The sequence below is a fragment of the Muntiacus reevesi genome, chromosome X, assembly GCF_963930625.1.
Source record: "Muntiacus reevesi chromosome X, mMunRee1.1, whole genome shotgun sequence".
Lineage (NCBI taxonomy): Eukaryota > Metazoa > Chordata > Mammalia > Artiodactyla > Cervidae > Muntiacus > Muntiacus reevesi.
Genome location: NC_089271.1, coordinates 97666828 through 97693044, shown reverse-complemented (window position 1 = coordinate 97693044; position 26217 = coordinate 97666828). Strand labels below are relative to the sequence as shown.

The window sequence follows — 26217 nt, the reverse complement described above, 5'->3', positions numbered from 1 at the left end:
GGAATGTTAAAAGGATGGAAAGATGGCCTTTGTGGCTACTGGGGGTGAATCCAGGGTCGAGAAGAGCAGGCCACCAGGGTAGGAGCTAGATCACATAGGGCCTCGTGGGCCTGTGAGAACTGTGACTCTGCTGTGCTCCAGGAGGGAAAGGCCCAGAAGGCCCTGAGCGGGGTGCCCGTGGGACCTTGTCCCCATCCTCACAGCCATGTGGAAACGGAGGCCCCTTGCAAGGTGCTGAGACCCTGCTGACGTTAAGGCTCGTGGCTCTGCTCCTCTGCCTCCACCCCCCTCCAGTGAGCAGGGACCACCCCCCTCCAGGTACAGGGAAAGAAGTGAGAATGGTGGTGCGTGTGTTCAAGTCCCCTGCAGTCATGGGCTACATATCTATGCCTCCGTGCCTCCTCAGCCGTCGAACGAGGTGACGATAACCTAGTGGATTATTTGAAGTCTGAATTCTGTGATCCCTACATGGTGCCATCCTAGGCACTGGTGATGACATGGAGTGCACCCATCTCAGTAGTTCCTGCTCTTCTTTGTTCTTTCTCTAGGCTCTGAGCAGGGCCCGGGACATCTGCTGACAGTGGAGGCAGTGGTATGGGAAGGACTGGGTGGAAAATGGCTCCCAAAGTTACAGGGAAGACACCTGGCAGGGCTTTTGAGGTCCAGGGTGCCCCATGGCCGAGTCCACATTGGTTAGCATAGATCTGCCCTCATCATCCCTGGGCTAAGATGGGGGATCTGCAGAGCATGGGCAGTGATGGGGCCGCAGAGCTGAAAAGTGGGGTGGTGGCAGGGAGTGGGGGAAGCCAAGCCCAGGACAATGCCTATCTGTGCTGGGAGAGGACCAGAGCCTGGTCTCTGGGCTGTGAAGCCAGGGGGCTTGTGCTCCCTCCTCAGTGCTCTCAGGGTTTCAGGGCCCTCTGTCTTGGATCTCACCTCATGCCTTTCTCCCACTGTCCCACCCTCCTTGCTGACCTCCCCACAGACTGCATGGGATGGGTGGGTCCTCTGGGTTACCACCGTGCCATCAGTGAACTGTGTGGAGATAGATGGAAAGAGCCAGCTTTCTCTGACCCATGCTTTCTGTGTCAGCAGATTTGGAGGATGCTCAGGCTCGTGGGGCTGAGGTCCAGCCCAGGGCTGTGAGCTTGCAGGCCACTGAATCACACTCCTGACCTTTGTGGTTTTGTGTTTCTGCAGCCGCATGAAGACCTGGGAGCCCTGGGAGATGAAGTTCGGCTGTCTGCTCTTCTGACGGCCCTATGCGGGTTTTGTCTTAAACGGTGTCAAGACCCTGGAGATGGAGATGCCATAGCAGCCCATGCTACGTGGCCACCAGCACTATACCCTGGCCGTCCACATGGCACACCGGGACTGGGAGGACGCGGCCTGGCGGGAGCTGCTGGAGCAGAGGCTGGGGATGAGCCCCACCCAGATCCAGGCCTTGCTGCGGGACGGGGTAAAGTTCAGTCATGGAGTGATCGTGGGTAAGTGATGCCCTGCCTCCTGCTGCCCGCATGGCCCCCAGCACTGCCCTGGATCTTGGCCGGATTGTGCTTGTTTGTTTTCTGTTGAACTAGTTTGTGAGGTTGGGCGTGGTGGCTGAGGTTTCTTCAGAGGGACAGCAAGGGTCCCTTGGCTGGGAGCCAGCTGCCCGAGGTGCCTGTTCACCACTCTGGGCCTCAGTCCCCGTTTGTGCTTGAGGCAGAGGTGGGTCCAGGTCTGCACGTGGCACTTGTCTGTGTGTCTGTTTCCCCACGTGTGTCTGTGTGCCCGGCAGAGACCATGAGAGGCAGTAAAGCACAAAGCCTGGGTTCCACACCCACACTGCCTGAAGCAGGGCCTAAGCAAGTCCCCTGACTCCCCAGGGGTGAGGCCCCACAGCAACACCTGTCTGCTGGTAAATCCCTTGGGGACCTGATGTCTGCTGGCCCCTGCTGGGGCCCTCCTGCTCTGTCCCTGTGGCCTGCAGTGGGCAGACTGAGAGCTGCCCGTGGCCTGGTGGGTTCATGGGGCACCAGGCCTCTCCGTTTCATTTTGCTCCCTCCCTCGCTTGGCCTCGCTGTGAGTTCCCTTTGCTGAGGTGAGCCCGTCTGAAATGCTCAGCCAGAGGACCCAGTTCACCTCGGGTTCCCTCCATGATATGGTCTTAGTCTCAAGCAGGTGCAACTTTGAATGACCTTGTTCTCATTCTGTGTCCTGTCTTTGCACACATCTCATGGTCATCGGGAGCATTTTGCTGTGCCTAGAAAACCTAGGTCCCGACTAGGTGGAGGAGCTGGAGAATCAAGGCCTGCTACCCGACCTGCAACAGAAGTACATGACTGCGCTTGCCAACCCCCGCTGGCTGCTGCAGTCCATCGATGGGAGGGGCGGGAAGGACATCTTCCAGGTGGACATCCTCCAGCACCTGGTCCTCTTTGGGCAGGAGGCCTGTCCAGACTGGGCTCTCGAGAGGAAAGTGACCGAGAGACCAGAACATGCTGATACGAAGCGCTCGGACTTGCCCATCTGGTTCTGTCTGAATCGACCCTGTGCTGTGGTGCCCACTTGGTGCGGGGCTAGGGACAGGGACTCCCCTCATGTGATGCTGCTCTGGAATCAGTGAGAGTCTCTGGGACTTAGACCTTTATGAATTGATGGCGTTGCCAGTTGTTTTGGCCCTGCTGGATCTGGGTGGTTGAGAGAAATGTGTTGTGGAAACAGGTTAGTGTTTTTCCCTCTCTGTTCTGGTCCGAAGTTCCGGATGTTGGAACAATGACCAGGGGGTGATAGGGGAAGACTGGGGGCAGGGCTGCACATAGACAGGCAGAGAGGCCCACAGGCCCAGAAACAGGCCGCTGTTTATCCTTGCACGTGACCCTTGTCCTACTGTAAAGTGTCCCTTGGCTCTCAAAGCATGTGTGTTGGACGCAGTGCCTGGCCGCCTCACGCCCAAAGAGAGGCTCCTAAATACAGCTGTGAGGGCAGAGCGACTAGGGCTGGTGTTCACCGTGTGGAAACCTTGTACTTGTCTTTGGGTTTGGGGTAATGTGTTTGCAAGGCACTTGGCGGCTGGCGTGACCCTGCTTTCCAGTGAGTCTCCTGGGGAGGCCCCTGGATAGGGAGCTGGGACACTCAGCTGCTGATCAGAAACTTGTGGCATCGTTGGGGGACACTTGAGGATCTCTTCTGCTGCAGGGTGCATGACTCATGGAAGGTGACACCCCAAAGGTCGGGAGCCCAGTTTGGCCGTCTGCTGAGTGGCAGGCAAGGCCCAGGGACCTGTCTGTCCTGGGCTTGCCTCAGCACTCGGCTCATGAGTCAGATGCTTGGATGAATCTGTGAAATGCTGCTGTTTCAGATGAAAAGGGACCGTGGGAACTGGACCAAAGCCTGCATGGGGCGTGGGCTTCTAGCCTTTTCTGGCTCATCTTGTGCCATGTGTGAATACAATGGACAGATAGAAAGAACACAGACTCGCAGTTCTTGTTTGATTGTTTATTATCTCCAGTGGAGTTTTGCTTTACTTTATTAGAGCCAGAAATCTATTTTGATTACAAAAGAGTGCTTTTGAGTGTCCCTCGGGATCTGGCAGCTCAGCGATTGGGCTTGTTCTTGACCTGCTCACAGAGGGCACACTTATAATCTGAGGATTCTCCCTGCTCCTCCTTTGACTCAGGGGTTTCGACTGGGACCATGACTGAAAAGAGTGCCATCAGGATGGAGTAACAGGTTGAAAGGTTGTTGCTGACCCATGAAGATTGGGATTCTTGGCCTTCGGAGGAGAATTCAATCCGGGGCCAGAGACAAGGCTTGATCACTCAGAGCTTTTGTGTAATAAAGTTTATCAAAGTATAAACGAGGTAGAGAAAGCTTCTGACATAGGCATCTGAAGGCGGCAGAAAGAGTACCCCCCTGCTAGTTTTGAGCTGGATGTTATATACTCACTAGTAGTCTGTTAATGAAAGAAAGGAATGTCTTAAAACTCAGAATGGCACCAGGCCTCTCATCAGTAAGATGTATTTTGGGATACTCTTGGCACCAGAGGAGTCATCCCAGGCCATAAAGCAATTGACTTGAATCTTGTAGAAGGGCAGATCACCATACAAATAGTTTCGTTTACATAGGTTAAGGGAACAATGTCTGAGTATAACATAATGGTTTGTCAAGTCAGTTCTGAGTCATTAGAGTCTGGGGTAAAAAGCATAGTATGTTAATACAGCTTGAGACAAGCATTTCCATAAGAAAAATGCATTGGTTAACTCAAGGTTTGAGAATAGTCAACTTCAGGTGGAACCTGGTGTCATTATGGCAACACAGTATTTTAAGAGAAACCTCCTTTTAAAATTTGTGTCAGTTCAGTTCAGTTCAGTTCAGTCGCTCAGTCGTGTCCGACTCTACGACCCTGTGAACCACAGCACGCCAGGCCTCCCTGTCCATCACCAACTCCCAGAATCCACCCAAACCCATTTCCATTGAGTTGGTGATGCCATCCAACCGTCTCATCCTCTGTCTGCAGGAGCAAGGAGGAGACTGGGAGCGAGGAGGTTGAGGTGGATGCAGCCTCCCCCGCCTCAGCCCCCAAGAGCTACACATTCACCGGGCCCTGGGCCTCTCCTGGATCCTAAAGATCTTCCTTGGGCTTGCTCAGCTCAGTCATCCTGACCACGAGTGTGATGCCTGGGATCAAACCACAGACAGGAATGAGGCAGGGGAATAGATGAGGATGATGGGCCTGGGGGAGAGAGGGGTTGTGAGTGGCCTAGGCTGAGAAATGCATCCTTAGTGGTCTGACACAGACCACTTACAGGTCTCCCCTTGAGGGGTGCTCTCAGACCTCACATGGGCATGCCTCTGGGGTGACCAGTCCCCTGGCTGCCTGAAGGAGGGTGTGAGGTGGCTCCCCAGGGTGCAGACAGCACAGTCCAAGATTTCTGGGGCTGACAAGGTGTGGGGGTTAGGCCCTTGTGGGGTCCCCTCTATTCTGGGAAGGGAAGCCCTGTTGCACACTTAGGACACCCTCCTTACTTGACTCCTAGCACTGGCTGGACCTCCCCTACTCTCTGACCTCAGGACATGGGCTTCAGACTTCTACCTTTGCCTTCTGGTTCCTGTGAGAGACATGGAGGGGGCACCTCAGCAGTATCCTGTGGCATAGCCCTGAGCATTCTGGAATGGTAAAACGGGTGGACTCTGTGAGGTCACCCCAGTTGTGTGGTGGGAGGCCCCCTTGGGGTTCCCTTGTAATGATCACCTTTCCCGTGGCACAACCTGATCCCTTCCCTCTGGGGGCCTGCATAGAAACTCAGAAAAAGAACAGAAAGTGCTAAGGAGCCCCACATGTGGCCACACCTTCTCAGGGTCTCCCGTAGGCTCTCAGCTCCTCCTGACATCCTGCCTGGCCATCCAGCACTAACCACAGGGGTAGGGGTCTGCTCAGTCCTCCCTCGGGATCCGGGAAGCCCACCCTCTGTGGACCTGAAGCCTCAGCCTTCCGCCTGATCACCTCAGGTCTCGAGGTCCCTAAGCCAGAGGTCAAGAAACTGCTCACCCTGTTCACCCCACTCTGCGGCCTCCAAGACGCCCATCAAAGGCAAGGATCCCTCCTCATGTTAGGGTCTAACTGCCTCATTCTTTCCTCTCATGGAGGCTGGGCTCCAGGCAGGATGCAGGATTATCCTGTCCTCCATTTTGAGGCCCTCCCTCTCTCATGAGGCCCCCAGTCTCTCTGAGACCTGCATGTGAGGAAGGCAGACGGGCCTAGTGTGCTCTTTTCACCTCAAGGGCTCCCACGAATGACTTCAGGGGCACGGATCTCTCGGGTTCCATCAATCCTCCCTCAGGGTCCCCTCAGTTCTCCTCAGGCACCTCACTTTGCCCCCGGGCAGGGCCTGGATTCATGCCTCTCCCCAACTGAAGCCTTGTCCCTTATACCAGGGCCCCAATCTCTCGTAGACACGGATGTCAGGAAATCTGACCATGCCTGTTTCACTCATTCTATTCCACTGTCGCCCTGGACTGACAACGGAGATGGGCTTCTCTGAGGTGCCCTCTGATTGGGGTCCATGGTCCCCTAGTCCCTCCTAGGATCCTCAACTTGACACCCCGCAGAACCTGGGAAATTGTCTTCCTGAGTCCCCACCTCACATGTGAAGTCTCAGTCTGAGACCCAGATATCAGGAACTCCTCCCCCACACCGTGTCCATAGTATGAGACCTGTATGTCAGGAAGTCTGACCATGTTCTCCTGCACTCATCCTACCCCAGGGATGTCAAGGACCAACAGCAAGGACTGGCTTCTCTTAAGTCTCCTCTGATTGGGGTCCAGGCTCCCCTCAGCACCCCCCCTCAAGGACCTCACCTAAACTCCTTCAGAACCTAAGAATCTCCCCTCCAATCTCTGAGGCTTCGCCCTTTATATCAAGTCTCCAATGTCCCTGAGACCCAGAGCTCATGCCCCCGTGAGAGTTGTCCCGGGCTGACAGCAGGTGCCGGGACCGGAGGGGTTCCCTGTTTCTTCCCTCAAGGTCCTCATCTTGAGCCCTGGCAGTTCCAGGGATGCCCCTTGTGTTTACCAGCTGCAGGGCCATCACTCCAAGGCCATCACCTCACTGAGACCCCAAAGGGAAGCCTGTGGACGTGACACCAGGGCTCCAAACCCAGGGCTTCCCAGAGATGAGATGATGCCCTGGGCATTCCTCCACTCTCCTTCTGCTCTTTCCTCACTTTGACTCCCAGCAGGTCTGAGCACCATCATCTGTCCCTGACCTTGCTCCCCTTAGAACCAGGCCCTCCATAGCCAGTACCCCTGAGAAGCAAGCGGGAGTAGGGGGCTCATTCCTACAGCCCTGCTGTGGTCTCCCAGGGCTGAGATCAGTGTTGATCTGGATGTCCTGGGGCCCCAGAGCCCCCCTCAGGGTTCTACCTTGACTCCTAGCACAGCTGGGTTCTTTCACTCTGCTGACTTGAACCCGGGCACCTGACCCAGGCCCTCACTTCTCCCATCCCAGCGGGATCAGTGACATTACACCTGGACACCACGCCCCACAGTCATCCAGGGCTGTCAGGAGGGCTGCACGTGCACCCCCTGGGGACCCTCAGTCTCCTTTGGTCCTCACCTCGAGTCTCCACAACACATGGGCCCCTCCCTCTGCCCACCTGAGATTGGCCCCAAAGACCAAGCCTATGACTCCCTGAGTTAACTGACAAAGTGGGGGGGAGGGGGCTGCGGTGTGGAGACTCAGCCTGACAGCCCAGACCAGGGCCCCCAGGAGTCCCAGTTGGGCTGGAGTTGTATTCCATAGGATCCTCTATTCCGGGGTGACTGGATCCCATTGTCCTCTCTCAGGAGGGCACCTCGTTAACCTTTGAGAGAAGGCTGCAGTCCTAGCACAGATGCTGGATGGGGGTGCTGCTGTGCCCATGACCTTGGGGGAGCACTGGCAACCACTCACCTTCCCACCAGGGCTCCTCAGTGTCACCACACTTCGGAAACTTTTGTATAAATGATGTTTTAGCTGAAGAGTGTGGGCAGCGGCAGGAGAGTTAGCAAGAACTCAGCAGCCTGGAGGTGGCCGTGGCCGCTCATAGTGACTTCACACTTCTCCTCTCTGGGGTATCCCCAGGGTCGTCTCCTGGTGGCTCTCTTTGGTTGGTCTGCATGGATGCCCCCCCACCCCCGGCTCCATGAGCTCTTCTTGTGCAGAGTGGCCAGAGGGGCACTCGGGGGCCACAACTTGTGAGTCGTGTGTTCAAAGTCCCCACTGGTCGGGCGACTTTAGACTCTTCCCCCAGGAAGGAGAGACGTTCAAGAGGAGGGTGGGTCGCTGACCTGCCCTGCCCCTGGGGCCTCTGAGGGCAAACTGTAGTTCGGCCCAGCCTCCACGATAGCCTGGCTGCCGTCTCCCCTCTACAATTCCCCAGAGCAACGCTCAGAGGCTGGAGGTGCTGCCTGAGTGAGGCTTGAGCATCCCCAGGTTTGCTGAGGGTGGGAACATACAGAGCTCATCATCTGAGGGGTTTGCATTGGGCCTTGGGAGGCCCCCTGGCCGTGACCTCAGACCCTGGAGATGGGGACCTTCCCTTCCTTTCCAGAGGCTCAGCAGACGGCTGAGCACCTTGCTGCCCAGTCACAGGCCTTGCTTGTGGGGTCGGGCATTCACAAGACACAGGCTGTGGGGACTCATCACCCTCCCCTGGCAGTTTGTAGCTCAAGTCATCCCAGGCCCTTGGTTCATGACAGTTCCCAGGGAGTCCCAGGCAGTTCCTCCCGCAGAGACCTGGCAATCCAAAGCACTGCCAGCTTTGCTCACCACAGGCTAAGCCTTGTTTCTGTCATCCAGAAATCAGCCTCTTCCAGCCTCCCCACCTCATCCATGTCTGGCCATGGCACCTCCCTTTGTGAAGGGACAGAGCAAAGGAGCACAGGGGAAGAAGGGGCCACTGAGGATCCAAGATGAACGCTGGGCCGAGGGAGGCTCAGGCAGAGCTGGTGGGAAGTGAGTTGGCCATGGATCACCGGCTCCCCAGGGTCTTCCTGGTTGGGCCTCCAGGGTCACCGTTACCTAGCTGGAGCCCTTGTGAGGCAGGCCCCCTCTCTGAGACACCCTGTCTGGTTAAATTGCATTTCCACTCGCTTAGACACTGTCACCCGTTCGACCCTGGGGACTGAATTTAACCTGTGCCTCTGGAGCTGCCTGGCCTCTCCTCTGGTGACCTGGGCATGTGTGGGGTTCATGACAGTTTGATTGTCCAGGGCCAGCTCATCAAGACCATGCTCCCTCCCTGCAATCCTGTGTGACCGCAGGCTGCCACTTCTGCCTGGCCCAGGAGGATGTGTGCTTAGCCACTTCACTCTGCAGACATCAGTCAAAATCTACCAAGGACTGAGTGGTGGGGGTGAAGTACCACATGGGTCTCTTTTGATATCAGGCAGTCTTGACTTTGTAAATAAAAGTTGCTTTTTGTGACAAGCAGGTGACTTGTGATTGCAATCTGCACATCTCTGCTTTCTCTATAGATTTACAGGTAAGCAGGTGCCACACATGCTGAGGTTTCTGGGAACGTAGTCTTTAGGTAGCAGTGTCTGCATGTGATTCCAGGTCAGGAGGCATATGGATGTCAAGACAGAAAAGCTAATGAAACCTTCTGAAATTTAAGCAGTTCCCCAGGCTGTGGACCTTCATAAGGGGCTGCATTTTGGCTTGGAATTGAGCAGCCCGGTTGGGCGTCACAACAGCTCAGTGCTGAGGCTGACAGAGCCCTGGGCTGCACCGCCCTGTGTCACTTTTCAGGGCCTCCTCTGCCTGCGACAGACTGCTAACAAGGGAGACCCAGCCTTCCGGTTCCGGTGATCTGCTGTGTGCGCTCTCCCCTCCCCTGACTTTGGAGCCATTGTCTCTGCAGCAAGACCCTGGAGGGCTATTTGCTATGCTCCTCAGGACAAACAGTCTTTTAAGAGAAACTGCATTATAAACCCCAGCAAGCAGAGGGTGCTGATGTGTCACACCCTCGGAGTGCTCAGCTGAAAAGGGAAAAGAAAAGAGAAACAAGAAAATGTCACCAGGTGCAGACCCTGCAATGAAGCCAAGCCTCAAGCCTGCTGTCCAGACACCAGCGAGCCCCCAACCTGAACACCTGCAGGCCTCAGGCAGAGACCACAGGCTCCAGCCCTGTGCATCTCAGGACAGTAAGGGCTCTTTTGGGGCCCCCAAGAAGGGGAGGCCTAATTTCTCCTCTTTTGTCAAGTGAGTAGCCTGCTGGATGGACAATGTCCCTGTACCTGTGAAGCCACTCCACCAGGCTCTTGTCAAGCCCTTGATGTGTCTTTTAAATGAGTGGGTCTAGAGCATCTGAAGGGCTTCCCCAGCTGTATATGAGGTGCCCGCACTATGCTGAGGGTGGGTGGCTATCTATTTTGCCTTCACGGGCAAGCAGCTGCCTGAGGGGACTCAAAATGATCAGCCGGACCCAGGATGAAGGCACTGAAGACGTGGGCTGGGTGGGAAATTGCTCATGTTATCAAGCACTTTATTGCCATACAGTGTTCTGACCACAGGTCTGCCTCTACCTCTCTGAATAGGGTGTATATTTGGCGTCCTCTGGGGACGCACCTGAAGGGGGTGGGGATTACAGGAAAGAATGGCTGGAGATGATGAGAAAGAGGGGCTACCTGAGCAGTAACAGAAGGGGTTCTGGGGCTGAGCCACGATGTGCATCACGGAGGTGCACAGAAGCACCAGCGTGGCTTCTGGGAGCTGCTAGGGGGCAGGCTGAAGATCTGGGTGGGCACAGTGGTGGGGCCCACTACCATCACAAGAGGAGCCATCTGGGCAGGAGGCCAGGTGAAGCAGAGCCATAGGCTCTCGATGGGCAGGGTCATCTCCTCAGGACAGGGACTAGTGAGGCTAGAGTCTGCATCCCCTAGGGCTGCCAGGCATCAGGACCCATCAAGAGGGGTGTGGCTGCTGTCCCCGGACCAGCAGCAGGGACGGCTTAGGTCCTGGCCATGGTGGTGGTGGGGGCAAGTTTCAGGTTGCTCGCGGTGCCCTGGGCACCCTCAGGCCAAGGTGACAGGCTGTCCTGTGGCTGCATTGTGCTGGATGCAAGAGTGATGCCTAGGGCTGCCCTCCTGCCCTCCACCTGCTGAGACACAGGCTTAACACCCCTCTCCTCTTCATCTGCCCCAGGAGGTATGGGCTGTCTCTCTCCAACAGGGGACTGCAGCAGAACTGTAACTGGGATTCACTGAGAGAGGGAGGGAGGGGGAGGGAGAGAGAGAGAGAGAGAGAGAGAGAGAGAGAGAGAGAGAGAGAGAGAGAGAGAGAGAGAATAGCAAAGTTCCCTTCTCATCAGGTTTACTGAAACTAGCACCCTCCTGGCTAGACCCTTGGGTGCTCTCACCCAGCTATTCCCAGGCCTCATGGAGAAAGTGGGACCCTGTCCCACAGGAGGCAGTGTCCCAGCTTGCACATCCTCATCACTCACTAACTCAACATTGACTCTCGCACTTGGAAAATGACTCAGAGTGGCCCAAGAGTATTGATACAAGACCCAGAGAGGAGACTCGACTTTTGCAGCGGGCAGACTGCAGAAGCTTCTCTGCTTTCTCTGCAGGTGTTGATCCCTGTCCTGCACTTCCACGGCTGACCAGGACACTTCCCAGGAAAGGACGTATGCTTCCCTGCACTAAACTTCTCTTCCACAGCTATGGGAGTCATGTACTTAGTCTCTCGGTCATGTGTGAATCTTTGCGACCCCATGGACAATAGATCGCCAGGCTCCTCTGTCCATGGGGATTCTCCCAGCAAGAATACTAGAGTGGGCTGCTGTGCCCTGCTCCAGGGGATCTTCTCAACTCAGTGATAGATCCCAGGTCTTCCACCTTACAGGTGGATTATTTCAGGTCTGAGCCACGAGGGAGTCATAGAGGCACACAAACCCCTCTTCCCACCTGCTTCCACCCAGGGCACATACGCCAGTCCCCAGTCCTGTCTTTACACATAGCTTTCCCGGCAGACCTGCCGCCGTCCCTGGCGGCTCTGAGGTTGGCACCCACCCTGCCCCCAGGGCCCAGCAGGTACTCCCCTGCCTTTACCTTGCTCAGGAGACAGGCGGGCTCCTCTGTAAGCAGGTTGGTCAGGCAGAGCGAGGTGAGCAAACCCTGGCACACTTTGCTGAATCCATACAGGCTAAACTGGTGGATGAAGCTCTTCATACAGTCTGTCCCAAATACCTTGTCTGAGCCCACCCTCTCCAAAATGTTCTCTAAGAGCTCCTCACTGATGCCTATGCAAGTGCCATCCTCCCAGTAGATGGACACAAAGCAGTGACTGTTGATGATGGTCCACCTCTTCCTGGGAAAGGGGAGGGAGGGGAGGCTGCCCTCTCCCCCCAGGCAGGGCACCACACTCTGTGTGTGGTCTCTTCAACAAAGGCTCTCCACTCAAAGCCAGGAAAGCACTCTCTTCCAGCAGCAGCTTGAAGCTGCGGTGGCCCGTGGGCACGGGCTAGGCCAGGGCAACTGAAAGGTCCACAGCGAGGAGTGCAGCTCCTTGAGCTGAGGGCTGGAGCCCCTGTGTTTGGAAGAAAGTGAAGCCCCCCAAGTCGGGCACCCTGTGCATCACGGGGCCCTCCTTGTCCACAGCCATGTGGAGGGTGGTGCATCCCTCTTTCCTGGAAAAGGGACAGTACAGTGGCCAGGAGCAGTCCAGGCTCACAAGGGTGCTTGGCCCCTCACCAAAGGCCTCTGCTTGCTCGGGGCTGACATCACAAGACAGTCATTAAGTGACCTAATAAAGGGCTGGCTGCACCCAGGCTAGTCAGCGTGCCAGCCTCCTGGTCCACAGTCATCATGGCAGTGGGCACCATGACACTAGTGCACAGGTGGGAAGTTTCAGGCCCAGCCTTTGTGTAAACCAGGCATGGCATTCTGGTCCTGGAGCCCTGGCGCCAGGCAGACACATACAGACAGACGTGTGACCCTCAAAGTCAGCCCCTCCTCTGTGTTCACGGTTGACTTGAGGGTTGGGCATGGCAACCTTGGGCTCAAACACAGCCACGTCCAGGGTGGGGATCCATGGTCAAGGGTACAGCCACCCGGCCCTCTGTGCACTGTTGCTGGCCAAGCAGCCGGCCCCCACACAGACCCTCTCCGGGCCCTGCCATTGGTCTGCGGGAACCCCAGGGTGGGGGCTGTAGAGAAATTGGCTAAAGTCCCAGGGACACAGGAGGAGGACAAGCCACTGTCCTCTGGGCTCCTCAGCCTGCCCATGTCCAACTCAGGCTGCCCTTGCTCTGCACACCATGGTCCCAGGCACGTGGGAGGGGGCAGTCACCTGAGCCTCCGCACAAAGTGTGGCTCCCTTTCTTGAGACCACTGTCCATGGCACCTCCATCTGGCTCTGTGTCCAGGCTGTGACAGCTGCCATCCTGCTCCGGGGCCTGATGTTCTGGCATCAAAGAGGCAGCCATGCAGGGCAGCTCACATGGGCGGCCCACTCTATTAATGCCCTCCACTCCAACTCTGGTCCTGGGGTTGAGAATCTTCCCAAGATTTCCAGAATCAGAAATACCTCTGACTTTGAGGTATCAGCCAGCTGGGGCCCAGAAGCCCAGCCCAGTGGGTGAGAGAGAGTGCTCAGATGAGGAGACCCCAAGGCGGGCACCTCAGCCCTGCTGATCCCCAGCTGCATGGCTCACCAATTCTGAGCCTCTGCTTCCCTACACAGGTAATCCTAGGGGCACCTGTCTCACTGGGTCCTGAGGACTCAGGGAAGGTACAGGAGGTTGCGAGGTTCCTGACACTTAAGCCTGCCACGTGGTTACGGGAAAGCGGGCTGTATCTCACAGCAAGTCTGCATCTAAGGTGCATAAGGACTGATCTCCCAGTGGGCCTTGGCTCTGTGCTGGAAGTCTCCTGTCACCAGCAAGGGATGGGCTTCCTTTTCAACTTTTGCAAACTGGGGGCTGAAACTCCACTTGAATTAAACGCCTCTAGAGACAGCTCGGGTGAGTGAGATAGAATTGCCCAGGTTTTTCCCCATAGACAGAAGCCCTACGCAGTGCCCTCCCATGTGATCCAGGGATGCCTCAGATCCCTGGAAAGCCAAGTTCCATTTTAGACTACCTGGGACCCTGCAAACACTCTTGGTTGCCTCCTCAACTGTCAGGATTGAGGCATGTTACTCCCTGCCAATTGCTGAATCCCCAGCCTCCCCCCCTTCCCTCTCTGTATGTTCTGGCTGTCCCTGCATACTCCTGAAAGGTGATCAACCATCTCTTAGCCCCTTGGCTGCTCATGGCAGCTTAAGGTTCCCTTTTGTTGTGGCCAAGAGACCTCCCAGCTTCCTGGTCCAGAAACTACTAGAGCTCACCAATGAATTAAGTGAAGCTGCAGTATACAAAATTAATATATAAAAGTCTATTCACATTTCTGTACACTAACAGCAACTAGCAGAAAGATAACTTCAGGATATTATCTCATTGACCATTAAATAATCCCATTTAACTGCATCAAAAAAATAAACTACCTGGAAATAAACCTACCTAAGTTGGCAAAAGACCTGTACTTTGAAAACTGTAAGATATTGATGAGAGAAACTGAAGACAGCACAAGATGGAAAACTATACCATGTTCTTGGATTGGAAGAATCAATTTTGTAAGATGACTATAATACCTAAGGCAATCTACAGATTCAAAGTAATCCCTATCAAATTACCAATGGCATTTTTCACAGAACTAGAAATTTGTAGGGACACAAAAGACCCCAAATAGCCAAAACCATCTCTAGAAAAAAGAACAGCCTTGGAGGGACTTTCCTGGTGGTGCAGTGGTTTAGACTCCATTCTCTCAAAGAAAGGGGACCCAGGTTTGATCCCTGATCAGAGAACTAGATTCCACATGCAGCAACTAAGAGTTAGCAGGCTTCAACTGAGATTCACATGCCACAACTTAGAGTTCATATGCTGCAGCTGCAGGTAAAGACACTGCATGCCACATCTAAAAAGATCCCAAGTGCCAAAACTGAGGGTTCCGAATGCCACGCCTGAGGATCCCACATGCCTCAATGAATATCAAAGATCCCATGTGCCATACCAAAGACCAGGCTCTGTCAAATAAATTAAAAAGAAAAAAAGAACAGCAGTGGAGGAATCAAGCTTCTTGACCTTAGACTATACTACAAAGCTATAGGAATCAAAACACTATGGTACTGGCACAACAATAGGCATACAAATCAATGAAATAGGATAGAAATAAGAAATAAACCTATGCACCTATGGTCAATTAATCTACAACAAAGAAGGCAAGAATACAGCATACAGTGGAGAAAAGACAGTCTCTCCAGTAAGTGGTGCTGGGAAAATTGGACAGCTGCATGTGAAAGAATGAAATTAGAACATTATCTAACACTATATACAAAAACAAACTCAAAATGGATTTAAGACAGATGTGTAAGGTTGATTATGTAAAACTTCTGCATGAAAACATGGGCAGAATACTCCTTGACATAAATCACAATAGCCTTGTTTTTGGATCCATCTCCTATAGTAAAGGAAATAACAGCAAAAATAAACAAATGGGCTTCCCAGGTGGCACTACTGGTAAAGAACTTGCCTGCCAAGGCAGAATACAAAAGAGAAGAAGGTTCACTCCCTGAGTTGGGAACATACCTTGGAGAAGGGCATGGCAACCCACTCCAGTATTCTTGCTCGGAGAATTCCATGGACAGAGGAGCCTGGCGGGCTACACTCCATAGGGTGGCAGAGAGTCAGACATGAATGAAGCTACTTAGCATAGCACAGGGACCTAATTAAACCTAAGAGCCACTGCATAACAAAAGAAACCACTGAAAAGAAATGAAAAGAACCTACTGAATGAGAGAAAATATTGCAAATGATTGATGTGGGGTTAATATCCAACATATATAAATAGCTTAAAAACATAGTGTCAGTAAACACACACACACAGACAGACACACAAACACACACTTTAACAATGGGCAGAAAAAGTGAATAGAAACTTTTCCAAAGGAGATATACAGACGGCTAACAGGCACATGAAAAGTGCTCAACATCACTAACCCATCAGGGAAATGCAAATCAAAATCACAATGAAATGTCACCTCATACCTGTGAGAATGGCTATCATCAAAAAGAACACAAATAACAAATGGTACCAAAGATGTGGCAAAAAGGGAATCTTTGAGCACTGTTGATGGGAATGTAAATTGGTGCAGTCACTGTGGTAAATAGTAGGGACGTTTCTCAGAAAAATAAATTGAGCTATGTGACCCAGCAATTTCATTCCTGGGTATATACCTGAAAAGAACAAAAACACTAATTTGAAAAGATACATGCACCCCAATGTTCACAGTAGAATTATTTCCAATTGTTAAGATATGGAAGCAATCTAAGTGTCCATCAATGGATGAATGGATAAACGAGGCATGGCACACATGCGCGCGCGCACACACACACACACACACACACACACACACCACATACACATAATGGAATAGTACACAGCCATAAAAATGAATGGCATTTTGCCATTTGCAGCAACATGGATGGACTTTGAGGGCAATATGCTAAGTGAAATGAGTCAGACCGAGAAAGACAAATACTTACTTAGATGTTGATCTTACTTAGATGTTGAATTTAAAAAATAAAACAGACTAATAACCTCAGATAAGCAGATGGCACTACCCTTAAGTCAGAAAGTGAAGAGGAAATAAAAACACTCTTTATGAAGGTGAAAGAGGAGAGTGAAAAAGCTGACTTAAAACTCAACATTCAAAAAATGAAGATCATGGCATTCGGTCCCATCACTTCACAGCAAATAGGTGGGAAACAATGGAAACTGTACAGACTTTATTTTCTTGGGCTCCAAAAACCACTGAAGATGATGACTGCAGCCATGAACCTAAAAGATGCTTGCTCCTATATTAAAGGAAATAACAGCAAAAATTAACAAATGGGCTTCCCAGGTGCCACTACTGGTAAAGAACTTGCCGGCCAAGGCAGAAGACATAAGAGAAGAAGCTTCAGTCACTGAGTTGGGAAGATACCCTGGAGAAGGGCATGGCAACCCACTCCAGTATTCTTGCCTGGAGAGTTCCATGGACATAGAAAAGCTATGACAAACCTAGACAGTGTATTAAAAAAACAGAGACACAGCTTTGCTGACAAAGGTCCATCTAGTAAAAGCTGTGGTTTTTCCAGTAGTCATGCATGGATGTGTGAGTTGGACCATATAGAAGACTGAGCACTGAAGACTTGAAGCTTTTGAACTGTGGTATTGGAGAAGAATCTTGAGAGTCCCTTGAACTGCACGGAGATCCAACCAGTCCATCCTAAAGGAAATCAGTCCTGAGTTTTCACTGGAAGGATTGATGCTGAAGCTGAAACTCCAATATGTTGGCCACCTGATGCAAAGAACTGACCCATTAGAAAAGACCCTGATGTTGGGAAATATTGAATTCAGCAGAAGAAGGGCAGGAAAGAGGGTGAGATGGTTGGACGGCATCACCAGCTCAATGGACATGAGTTTGAGCAAGTTCTGGGAGATTGTGAATACTGGGAAGCCTGGAGTGCTGCAGTCCATGGGTTCTCAAAGAGTTGGACATGACTGAGCAACTGAACAACAATTGAATATTAAAATAGAAGAAGCTGACTCTCGGACACAAAGAACAAATTAGTGGTTACCAGTTGGGAGAGGGAAGGAGATAGGGGCAAAGTAGGAATAGGGGAGTAAGAGGTACAAACTATAATGTATAAAGTAAGCTACAAGGGTATATTGCAAACCATGGGGAATATAGCCAATATTTTGTGATAGCTATAAAGGTGTATAACCTTCAAAATTTTAAATAACTATAGTGTGCATCTGTAACATATAGTTCTGTATAGCCACTATACTTAATTTAAAAAGTGAGTTTTCTTAATTGGTTCTGGGGTTTCTAGAATTAGCTCTGTAATCTGATTAGGATTAAAGGTGCTAATGATTCTGTATTAAAGACAGCATCGATAGTCTATGGCAACAGATATATGGAAAATATCTCCTTTGGATATGCCTGATGAACCACTTAAAAGAAGTGCTGGATGCAAGGTGTTCTGTGACTGTGTATATGATACTTTTGAACATTTTTGGAACATCGATACATATGATGAGCTTTCTGGTTGCCTCCAATGTAGTTGGAAAGAGTGGTGAAAGAAAAGGATTAGCTCAGTTTACAGTAAAAGACCCAAAAGATTCTATGTGTACCCATAAGGAGACATGAATCTCCTATAGATACAGGGTTGAGATTGCTAATGATCACATGCAAATGCTCATCATTCAACTGGTTGAATTAGACTTGAACTTGAATTCTGCCCCTAGAGTTTCCTGTTAAAATGAGGGCCCTGACTTGGAAAGAATGGGATTCTGTACATTGTGATAGAGCTGTGTGCGGAGACCCTGATGAAACTGGGAACACTGAGCCCATTGAGTCTGGTGAGTCCTTCTTGCCAGTAGAAGAATCCTCCCCACTGTCTCTGGGAAGCAGCCTCCTGACCCCAGTGGGATCAGCCTCCCTATATAAAGCTAGATCAGGCCAAAGTGATTCACTAAGCATAAATTCTGTATTTAATATTGCAACTCAGGGAGTTAGAAAGGGCTCTTATTAGTTTGTCTGGTTGGTTGAACTACGCGCCAAAAGTTGACCCACAGTGAGTGGAAATGTCAGACCTGCATTGGTTTAATACAGAGGAAGCCATTCAGAGGTTTATGGAGATTTGACTGTTGGTGTGGATTTGTCATTTAACACCTGTTCACAAATACTGGGAGAATCCCAAAGACATGCCTTTTATCAAGACTGTGAGGGAAGCCACTTGAAGAACTCTGTGAGTGCTCTTCTCTGCAGGCCAGAACTCACGGTAGGAACTGCAGTCTCTGAACTGGGAAACCTAAGGGCAGTGGGAGTATTTAGATCCTCAGATGGCCAGAGCAAAGTGGCTGCACACAACCACCAAGGGCATGGTAGGCCTGGTTACAGTAATGGAGAGCAGAGTCAAAGCACCAATCAGAAGAGTCTGACTTGGGCAGCTCTATGGTTTTATCTAGCTGTTCACGATCTTCCTAGAAGTAAAAGAGTTAGGAAACCCAGTAAGTTCTTACATGATCTGTACAAGCAGAGATGTCACCAGTCAAATGAACAAAAGTCTATTTTGAATGACAAAAGCAGAGAGCCTCAGTCCTTTGATCAATTCCCAGACCTGAGCCATTAAAACTCTCAGAAGAAAATGCAGAAGTACATTTTTCTTCTGCTGTTTTTTTTTTTTTCATTTATTTTTATTAGTTGGGGGCTAATTACTTTACAATATTGCAGTGGTTTTTCTCATACATTGACATGAATCAGCCATGGATTTACATGTATTCCCCATCCTGGTCCTCCCTCCCACCTCCCTCTCCACCCGATCCCTCTGGGTCTTCCCAGTGCACCAGGCCCGAGCACTTGTCTCATGCATCCAGTCTGGACTGGTGATTTGTTTCACCCTAGATAATATACATGTTTGGATGCTGTTCTCTCAAAACATCCCACCCTCGCCTTCTCCCACAGAGTCCAAAATTCTGTCCATCTGTGTCTCTAAACAGAGGTACATTTTTATGACGTTGGATTTCAGAAGTAGATTCTTAGATGTGACACGAAATGCATAAAGAACAAAATGAAAAAAGACAGTGTGGGTGAACTTCAAAAACACCATGCTAGGTGAAGGAAGCCAGCCACCGAAGTCCACATATTATGATTCCACTTATATGAAATATCCAGAAGAGGGAAATCTACAGATAAGGAAAGAAGATTAATGGTTACCTCAGGCTGGGGGCTTCCCAGGTGGTGCAGTGGTATAGAATCCGCCTGCCAATACAGGAGACACAGGTTCAATACCTGGCTTGGGAAGATCCCCTGGTAAGGAAATGGCTACCCACTCCAGTATTCTTGGTTGGGAAATCCTATGGACAGAACGGCCTGGCAGGCTGCAGCCCATGGGATTGCAAAGAGTCAGACATGACTGAGCAACTGAACACACACACATACATTGCTGGGGTGGGTTGGGGGGAGGTGGTGGTGGATACAGTCTCTGTAAATGTTCATTCACTTTGGTTCTTACTGGTGTGCTGGAAATTTTCTAAAATTGATTGTGATTATGCTTGTCTGACTCTTCAAACACACCAAAAATAATTGCATTTTACACTTTAAATGGGTGAATCGTGTGCTATATGAATTTGTATGAATAGACATATTTCAAAGAATGTTTAAAAAGAAGAAATAGAATATCTAAATGAAACTATTAAAAGTCAGGATTTTGGAGACTTCCCTGGTCATCCAATGACTAGGTATCGGCCTGCCACAGCGGGGAACAGGTGTTTGATCTCTGGAAGATTCTGTGTGCCATGGAGCAACTGGGCCCATGTGCCCCAAGTACTGAAGCCCGTGCACCCTAGAGCCCATGCTCCACAGCAAGCGAGTAGTCTCCATTAGCTGCAACTAGAGAAAGTCTGCATGTAGCAAAAAAGTCCCAGCACAGTCAAAAATAAAAGAAATTATTTTTTAAAGTAAGAATTTTGAATTAGTATGTAAAAATTCTTTCCACAAAGAAAAGCCCATGTTCAGATGGCTTTACTGGTGAATTCCGCCAAGCATTAAAATAATGAAGACTGATTTTTTCCAGACTGTACCAAAGTGTTAAAGAGAGGGGAAACACTTCCCAACTCTTTCTACACAGCCGGTATTATATACCAAACTGAATAAAGTCAGCAAAAGGAAAGACAATGATACACCATGACAAATGTAGAAAATGCTCAACGATATGCTGATCAACTGGATCCAGCACCACATAAGAGGGATGATACAGCATAGTCAGGTTGGGTTTATCCCGGATATGTAGTTGTTTTAACGTCTGCAAATCAATTAATGTCATGTATTTATTAATGGAAGAAAGGACAAAAACCACGGGATTGCCTCAATATATACAGGAAAAGCATTTGGCGAAATCCAACACACTTTTATAATAACAACTATTCAATGAATTAAGAATAGGAGAATAGCTCCTCAACCTGGTAAGGGTATCTATAAAGAAAAACTTAGAGCAAGCATCATACTCAATACTGAGATGCATTGAATGATACACTGAAAATGAGGGAAGAGTAAAATTTCTGGTATGTAAAATATATGTCAATAAAACTGGTAGAACAGTTGTTCGTCTTGGTCTCCTGGGTGCTATTTCTGACTGGTAGGGAGAATGAGCACCTACCAGGAACCTGTTGCTTGCCTCTCTGGAGAGTAAATGAGCTTGGTAGTTTCTTTTCTTTTTTTCTTTTTTATTTTTTTTTTCAGTGGGTTTTGTCATACATTGATATGAATCAGCCATAGAGTTACACGTATTCCCCATCCGAGTCCCCCATCCCACCTCCCTCTCCACCCGATTCCTCTGGGTCTTCCCTGCCCACCAGGCCCGAGCACTTGACTCACGCATCCCACCTGGGCTGGTGGTCTGTTTCACCACAGATAATATACATGCTGTTCTTTCGAAACATCCCACCCTCATCTTCTCCCACAGAGTTCAAAAGTCTGTTCTGTACTTCTGTGTCTCTTATTCTGTTTTGCATATATGGCCAACGTTACCATCTTTCTAAATTCCGTATATATGTGTTAGTATACTGTAATGTTCTTTATCTTTCTGGCTTACTTCACTCTGTATAATGGGCTCCAGTTTCATCCATCTCATTAGAACTGATTCAAATGAATTCTTTTTAATGGCTGAGTAATATTCCATGGTGTATATGTACCACAGCTTCCTTATCCATTCATCTGCTGATGGGCATCTAGGTTGCTTCCATGTCCTGGCTATTATAAACAGTGCTGCAATGAACATTGGGGTGCAAGTGTCTCTTTCAGATCTGGATTCCTCAGTGTGTATGCCCAGAAGTGGTATTGCTGGGTCATATGGTAGTTCTATTTCCAGTTTTTTAAGAAATCTCCACACTGTTTTCCATGGTGGCTGTACTAGTTTGTATTCCCACCAACAGTGTAAGAGGGTTCCCTTTTCTCCACACCCTCTCCAGCATTTATTGCTTGTAGACTTTTGGATAGCAGTCATCCTGACTGGCGTGTAATGGTACCTCATTGTGGTTTTGATTTGCATTTCTCTGATAATAAGTGATGTTGAGCATCTTTTCATGTGTTTGTTAGCCATCTGTATGTCTTCTTTGGAGAAATGTCTGTTTAGTTCTTTGGGCCATTTTTTGATTGGGTCATTTATTTTTCTGGAATTGAGCTTCAGGAGTTGCTTGTATATTTTTGAGATTAATCCTTTGTCTGTTTCCTCATTTGCTATTATTTTCTCCCAATCTGAGGGCTGTCTTCTCACCTTAATTATAGTTTCCTTTGAGCTTGGTAGTTTCAATCACCATGGCACTTTCTCTACCCCTCACCCTTTCCCACCCACCACCTGTTACCCACAGGTACCTTCTTGGCTCGGTGCAGTGTGACCCTGGGAAAGGAGAGAAGAGAAAAGCAAAGGGAGTCATATGTGGGGGAACAGAACTGGGAGACATGTCAGTATGAGAGAAAGGATGCTTTTAGCATTTCCACAACGGTTGCCAACCATTTAAAATTGGGAGAGGCCACATCAAAATCTGGATTTACAGCTCAATTAAAAAAAAATGGTGGGGGTGGAGCACTGACACCAGTTGGCTCTTGTGTCGGGCCAGTGTTTCCCCTGCAGCTGGGCAGCTTCATTCATTTTTATCAGCCATCGAGCCCCCACCAGCATCTTCATTTCTGTGTTCCATTTGTCTTGCCCTGCACCACAACCTTCTGTTCTAGCCACAGAATGACCCTATTGGGACTGCTCACATAGGACTGCACTTGACCCTTCTGGGTTAGCGGTACATGCAGTGACATTCCCCTCTCTCCTATTGCTAGCTCTTCCACGAAGCCTCCTCCCATTCTGCCATCCATATCTGACCTCACTCTTCAGTCTCTCTTCTGAACTTTGCTCAGATCTGAGTAGACAAACCCCACACCCGCCTCTGCCCTAGGTATCTGCATGCTGTTCTAAGGCCTTCACTAGACTCCCATCCTGGTTTCTGTCGTACCCCCTGCACATAGTCAGTTCAGTTCAGTCCCTCAGTCGTGTCCGACTCTTTACCACCCATTGGACAGAAGCTTGCTAGGCCTACCTGTCCATCGCCAACTCCCAGAGTTTACTCAAACTTAGGTCCATTGAGTCGGTGATGCCATCCAACCATCTCATCAGTAGGTGCCTAATATTTGACACACTGGATGGTCCTGCTCACCTGCCTGGTGCTGAAGAAGGAAAGTTGCTACCACCATAGGGAAACATTCAGCAGAGAAAATCATGATACACTAACTCAGATGAGCAGTGACAAGTGAAGGGATTTAGCAGCAAAGACAATGGGAAAACACTCCTTGCTTGAACTCAGCTAAGCTTGTTCAGCGATATGACAATTCAGAGATATCTCACGATGTGGCTCAGCAGTAAAGAATCTGCCTGCAATGCAGGAGATGAGTGTTCAATCCCTGGGTTGGGAAGAGCCCTTGGAGGAGGAAATGACAACCCATTCTAGTATCCTTGCCTGGGAAATCCCATGGACAGAAGAACCTGGCGGGCTGCAGTCCATGGGGTCGCAAAGAGTCGGACACAACTGAGCGACTGAGCACACAGGATCTCACTCAGATTGGACGTGGTCTCATTCCATCCAACAGCAATGTTCTCCTGACAGTGGCTGGTAAATGGTATGTTGGCAGCTGAGGGAGTGAAAGGTGACCTGGCCTGTGCAGTCAGTGCTTGCAAATGCGACAATCATGCTTTCTGACAATCCCATGGGCAAAGCGCTACTTCTCCCTCCCACTAGAACAGGCTGGACTGCAGGGTTGATGTACAGAGCACAGAAATCAGTATTTATTGCCTGTCTCCACCTGAGAAACCACCTGGACAGTAGGAGAAAGCCAAGAACAGAGGTTCGGAAGTGGGATGGGGCTGGGAAGAGAAGTCCTATCTTCTCTCTTCCTTTAAACCATTAAGATCATTTTTTTTCTCCGTGGTCCTTGCTCTTCAGTCACAGAGAAATTTCTTCTCAAGAATGAATGAAATCACGCTCCTAAGGAACTGAGAACAACTCTTGCTAGGTGAGTAACTAACTGGAGCTTCCAGAGTCTCCACTGAAGAAATCAGGCTCAATTACTTCTGACTATTCGTTCTTGCTGAGTTGTTCATGGACTGTAGCCCACCAGGCTCCTCTGTCCATGGAATTTCCCAGGCAGGAAAGCTGGAGTGGGTTGCCATTTCCTCCTGCAAGGAAATTTCCCAGCCCAGCTCCTGCATTGCAGGCGAATTATTTGCCACTAGGTGGCGGTAGGGGTTAAAGAACCCGCTGACCAACGCAGGACTGGCTTGAAGCGACAAAGCAGGCACGCAGGAGCCACTGGGGAGACCACTCCTGACTGTGGAAGACACAATGACCCTGCATTCACAGACTATACAAGGCAGAGGACCACAGCACAAGGGGCAGTGAACACGTGGTAAGTTGCCCCCTTCCCCTCCTGGAAGTGAACATATCAGTCTCTCTATCTTGTCTGACTCTTTGTGACCCCATGGAAGCCTGGCCAGTCTTCACTGTCCATGAAATTCTGGGGTTGCCATTCCGGTCTCCAGGGCATCTTCCCAACCCAGGGATCAAACCTGGGTCTCTTGCATTGCAGGCAGATTCTTTACCATCTGAGCCATCGGGGAAGCCCCTCCCCCTCCTGGGGATCTCGTTAATATGCAGATCCTCGCTGCGTAGCTGGGTGGAGCCTGAGATAGCAGTTCTCTTCTCTGCACCCGGGTGATGTGGATGCTATTGGTCCAATCCAGCGGTGGACTGCACAGGAGGGCAGGCGTTGGGGTGGGAGTAGGGGCGTGGATTGCAATGGAGACAAAGCAGCCAGAGTGGGCCTTGGCTCTCCCCAGACACAGGTAGGCACACCCTGGTGGTCCTTGAGAGGTTCGGGATTTGTTCAAGCAGCCCTGGCTCCTCGCGGCTACTTTTGGCTCCTCCCTTCTTAGAGATCAGAGATTCCCTGGTTTCTAGGAATCATGGTAAAGCACCTGCCTGCAGTGCAGGAGACTCGGGTTCAATTCCCTGAAGAAGGGAGTGGAAACTCATTCCAGTGATGCCTCAAGATTTCCATGGCCGGAGGAGACTGACAGAGTCGGACCCAACAGAGCGACTTTCACTTTTTCCCAAAGATTCACCAAAGTATGGTGATGGCCCTGGAACCGGTCACTGTGAGCAGGAAACTGTCTGTGTGTCACGTTGGCCACAGGATGGGACAGGCTGGGCCTAGCGAATGATCTCCCCAATCTGTCCTTTCCCGAAGTGCCAGGGAGATGAGTGGGATCGTCTTTTAGGGATGGCCTGGGGAACATAGGGGAGACCCCCACACCTCTCCCCAGTCTCTCTCCTCAAGGAGACACCAGGTCTACTCTGGAGGTGCCCCACAGCGCCTGACAGTTCTCCCTCATCCTTAAGCTTCTTTGATTCCCACCGGCCAAGGGCAGAGCCTCCAGGCTGCACCACACAGAAGGAGTCCTGGGGGCTGGGGGTCCAGGGGACCTGATGTCTCTGCCAGACCAGGCAAGTCCATGGCCCCACGCACGCAGGTGCCCCAGGGATGCTGGCCCACAGAAGTTTCCTCCCTGTCAGGGTGCCTCTCCATGGGTGCAGGTGGCAGCCCTCACTGCTCTCTTTGCTGTCCCTCCTCCAGGACCCCACGGTGCCCCCTCGGGGGGACCATGCAGACCCTGGTCTCTCCCGTGACCAAGGCTATCTTCGTGGCTCTTTTCCTCTTTGCTATCCTGCTCATCCTCTACGTGAACCTGTGGTGCATTTGCCGGGACCTGGACAATGACCCCATCTGAAGCAGGTAAAGCACTGCCTCAGCCCCCTGAGGCCCCAGCCCTTCGACCCGCATTCATCCCTGGAATCTGCATCTCTTCCCAAGACCCCACGCTCTTCCTATGGATTCTGTGTTGCTCCCCAGGACCCCAAGCCCTCTCCCAGTCCCGCATCCCTCCCCGTACTCTGGGTGCTCCCATCTCCGACCTCGTGCTTCTTCCTCCTGAGAGCGCCTGCCCTTCCCTTGTTTCTGAATTCCTTCCCAAGACCCTAGTGCCCTATCTTAAGCTCAGCATCCATTCCCTGGACCCTGTTGACCTCCCTGGACCCCTGGTGTCCTCTTGGAAATCCCCAGGACTCCAGTTCTTCACAAGACCCTGTGGCTCCATCCTGATCCTCTGATCCTGAGCCCTCTCCCCGGAACTCCCTCTCTTCCGTGGAGCACTCTTCCCTCTCCCAAGCCTTGAGGCCCTCTCCCCATCTCTGAAATCTGCTTATTGCCCCAACTCCCCACCACAGCCCTGCATCCTCTTCTGTCCCCACACTCTGCAGCTTTCTCCAGACACTGGAGAAGCCCACCGTCCGTCTTCAAAAACTCATAGGCCACTGGCCAGCACCCCTCGTCCCTCCGCAGGCCCCGAGCCCCCCTCTCTCATGACCTTCCCAGGGCGCCTGGGCCTTCTCCCAAGCTTGTACCCTTCCTGGGGTCTGTTGCTCTTCTCTGAATTCTGCCCCCACCAACCCCTGTCCCCAGCCCCAGTACCTGCTCCCCTTTCTAGCTCCTGGCAGGTGCATAGA

General features: G+C 51.0%; 1 pseudogene; it reads left to right on the top strand.

Moving 5' to 3' along the window:
• The first annotated feature begins 1228 nt into the window (after positions 1-1228).
• LOC136154612 (protein EOLA1-like) lies at positions 1229-25442 on the top strand (annotated as a pseudogene).
• Positions 25443-26217: the final 775 nt, after the last annotated feature.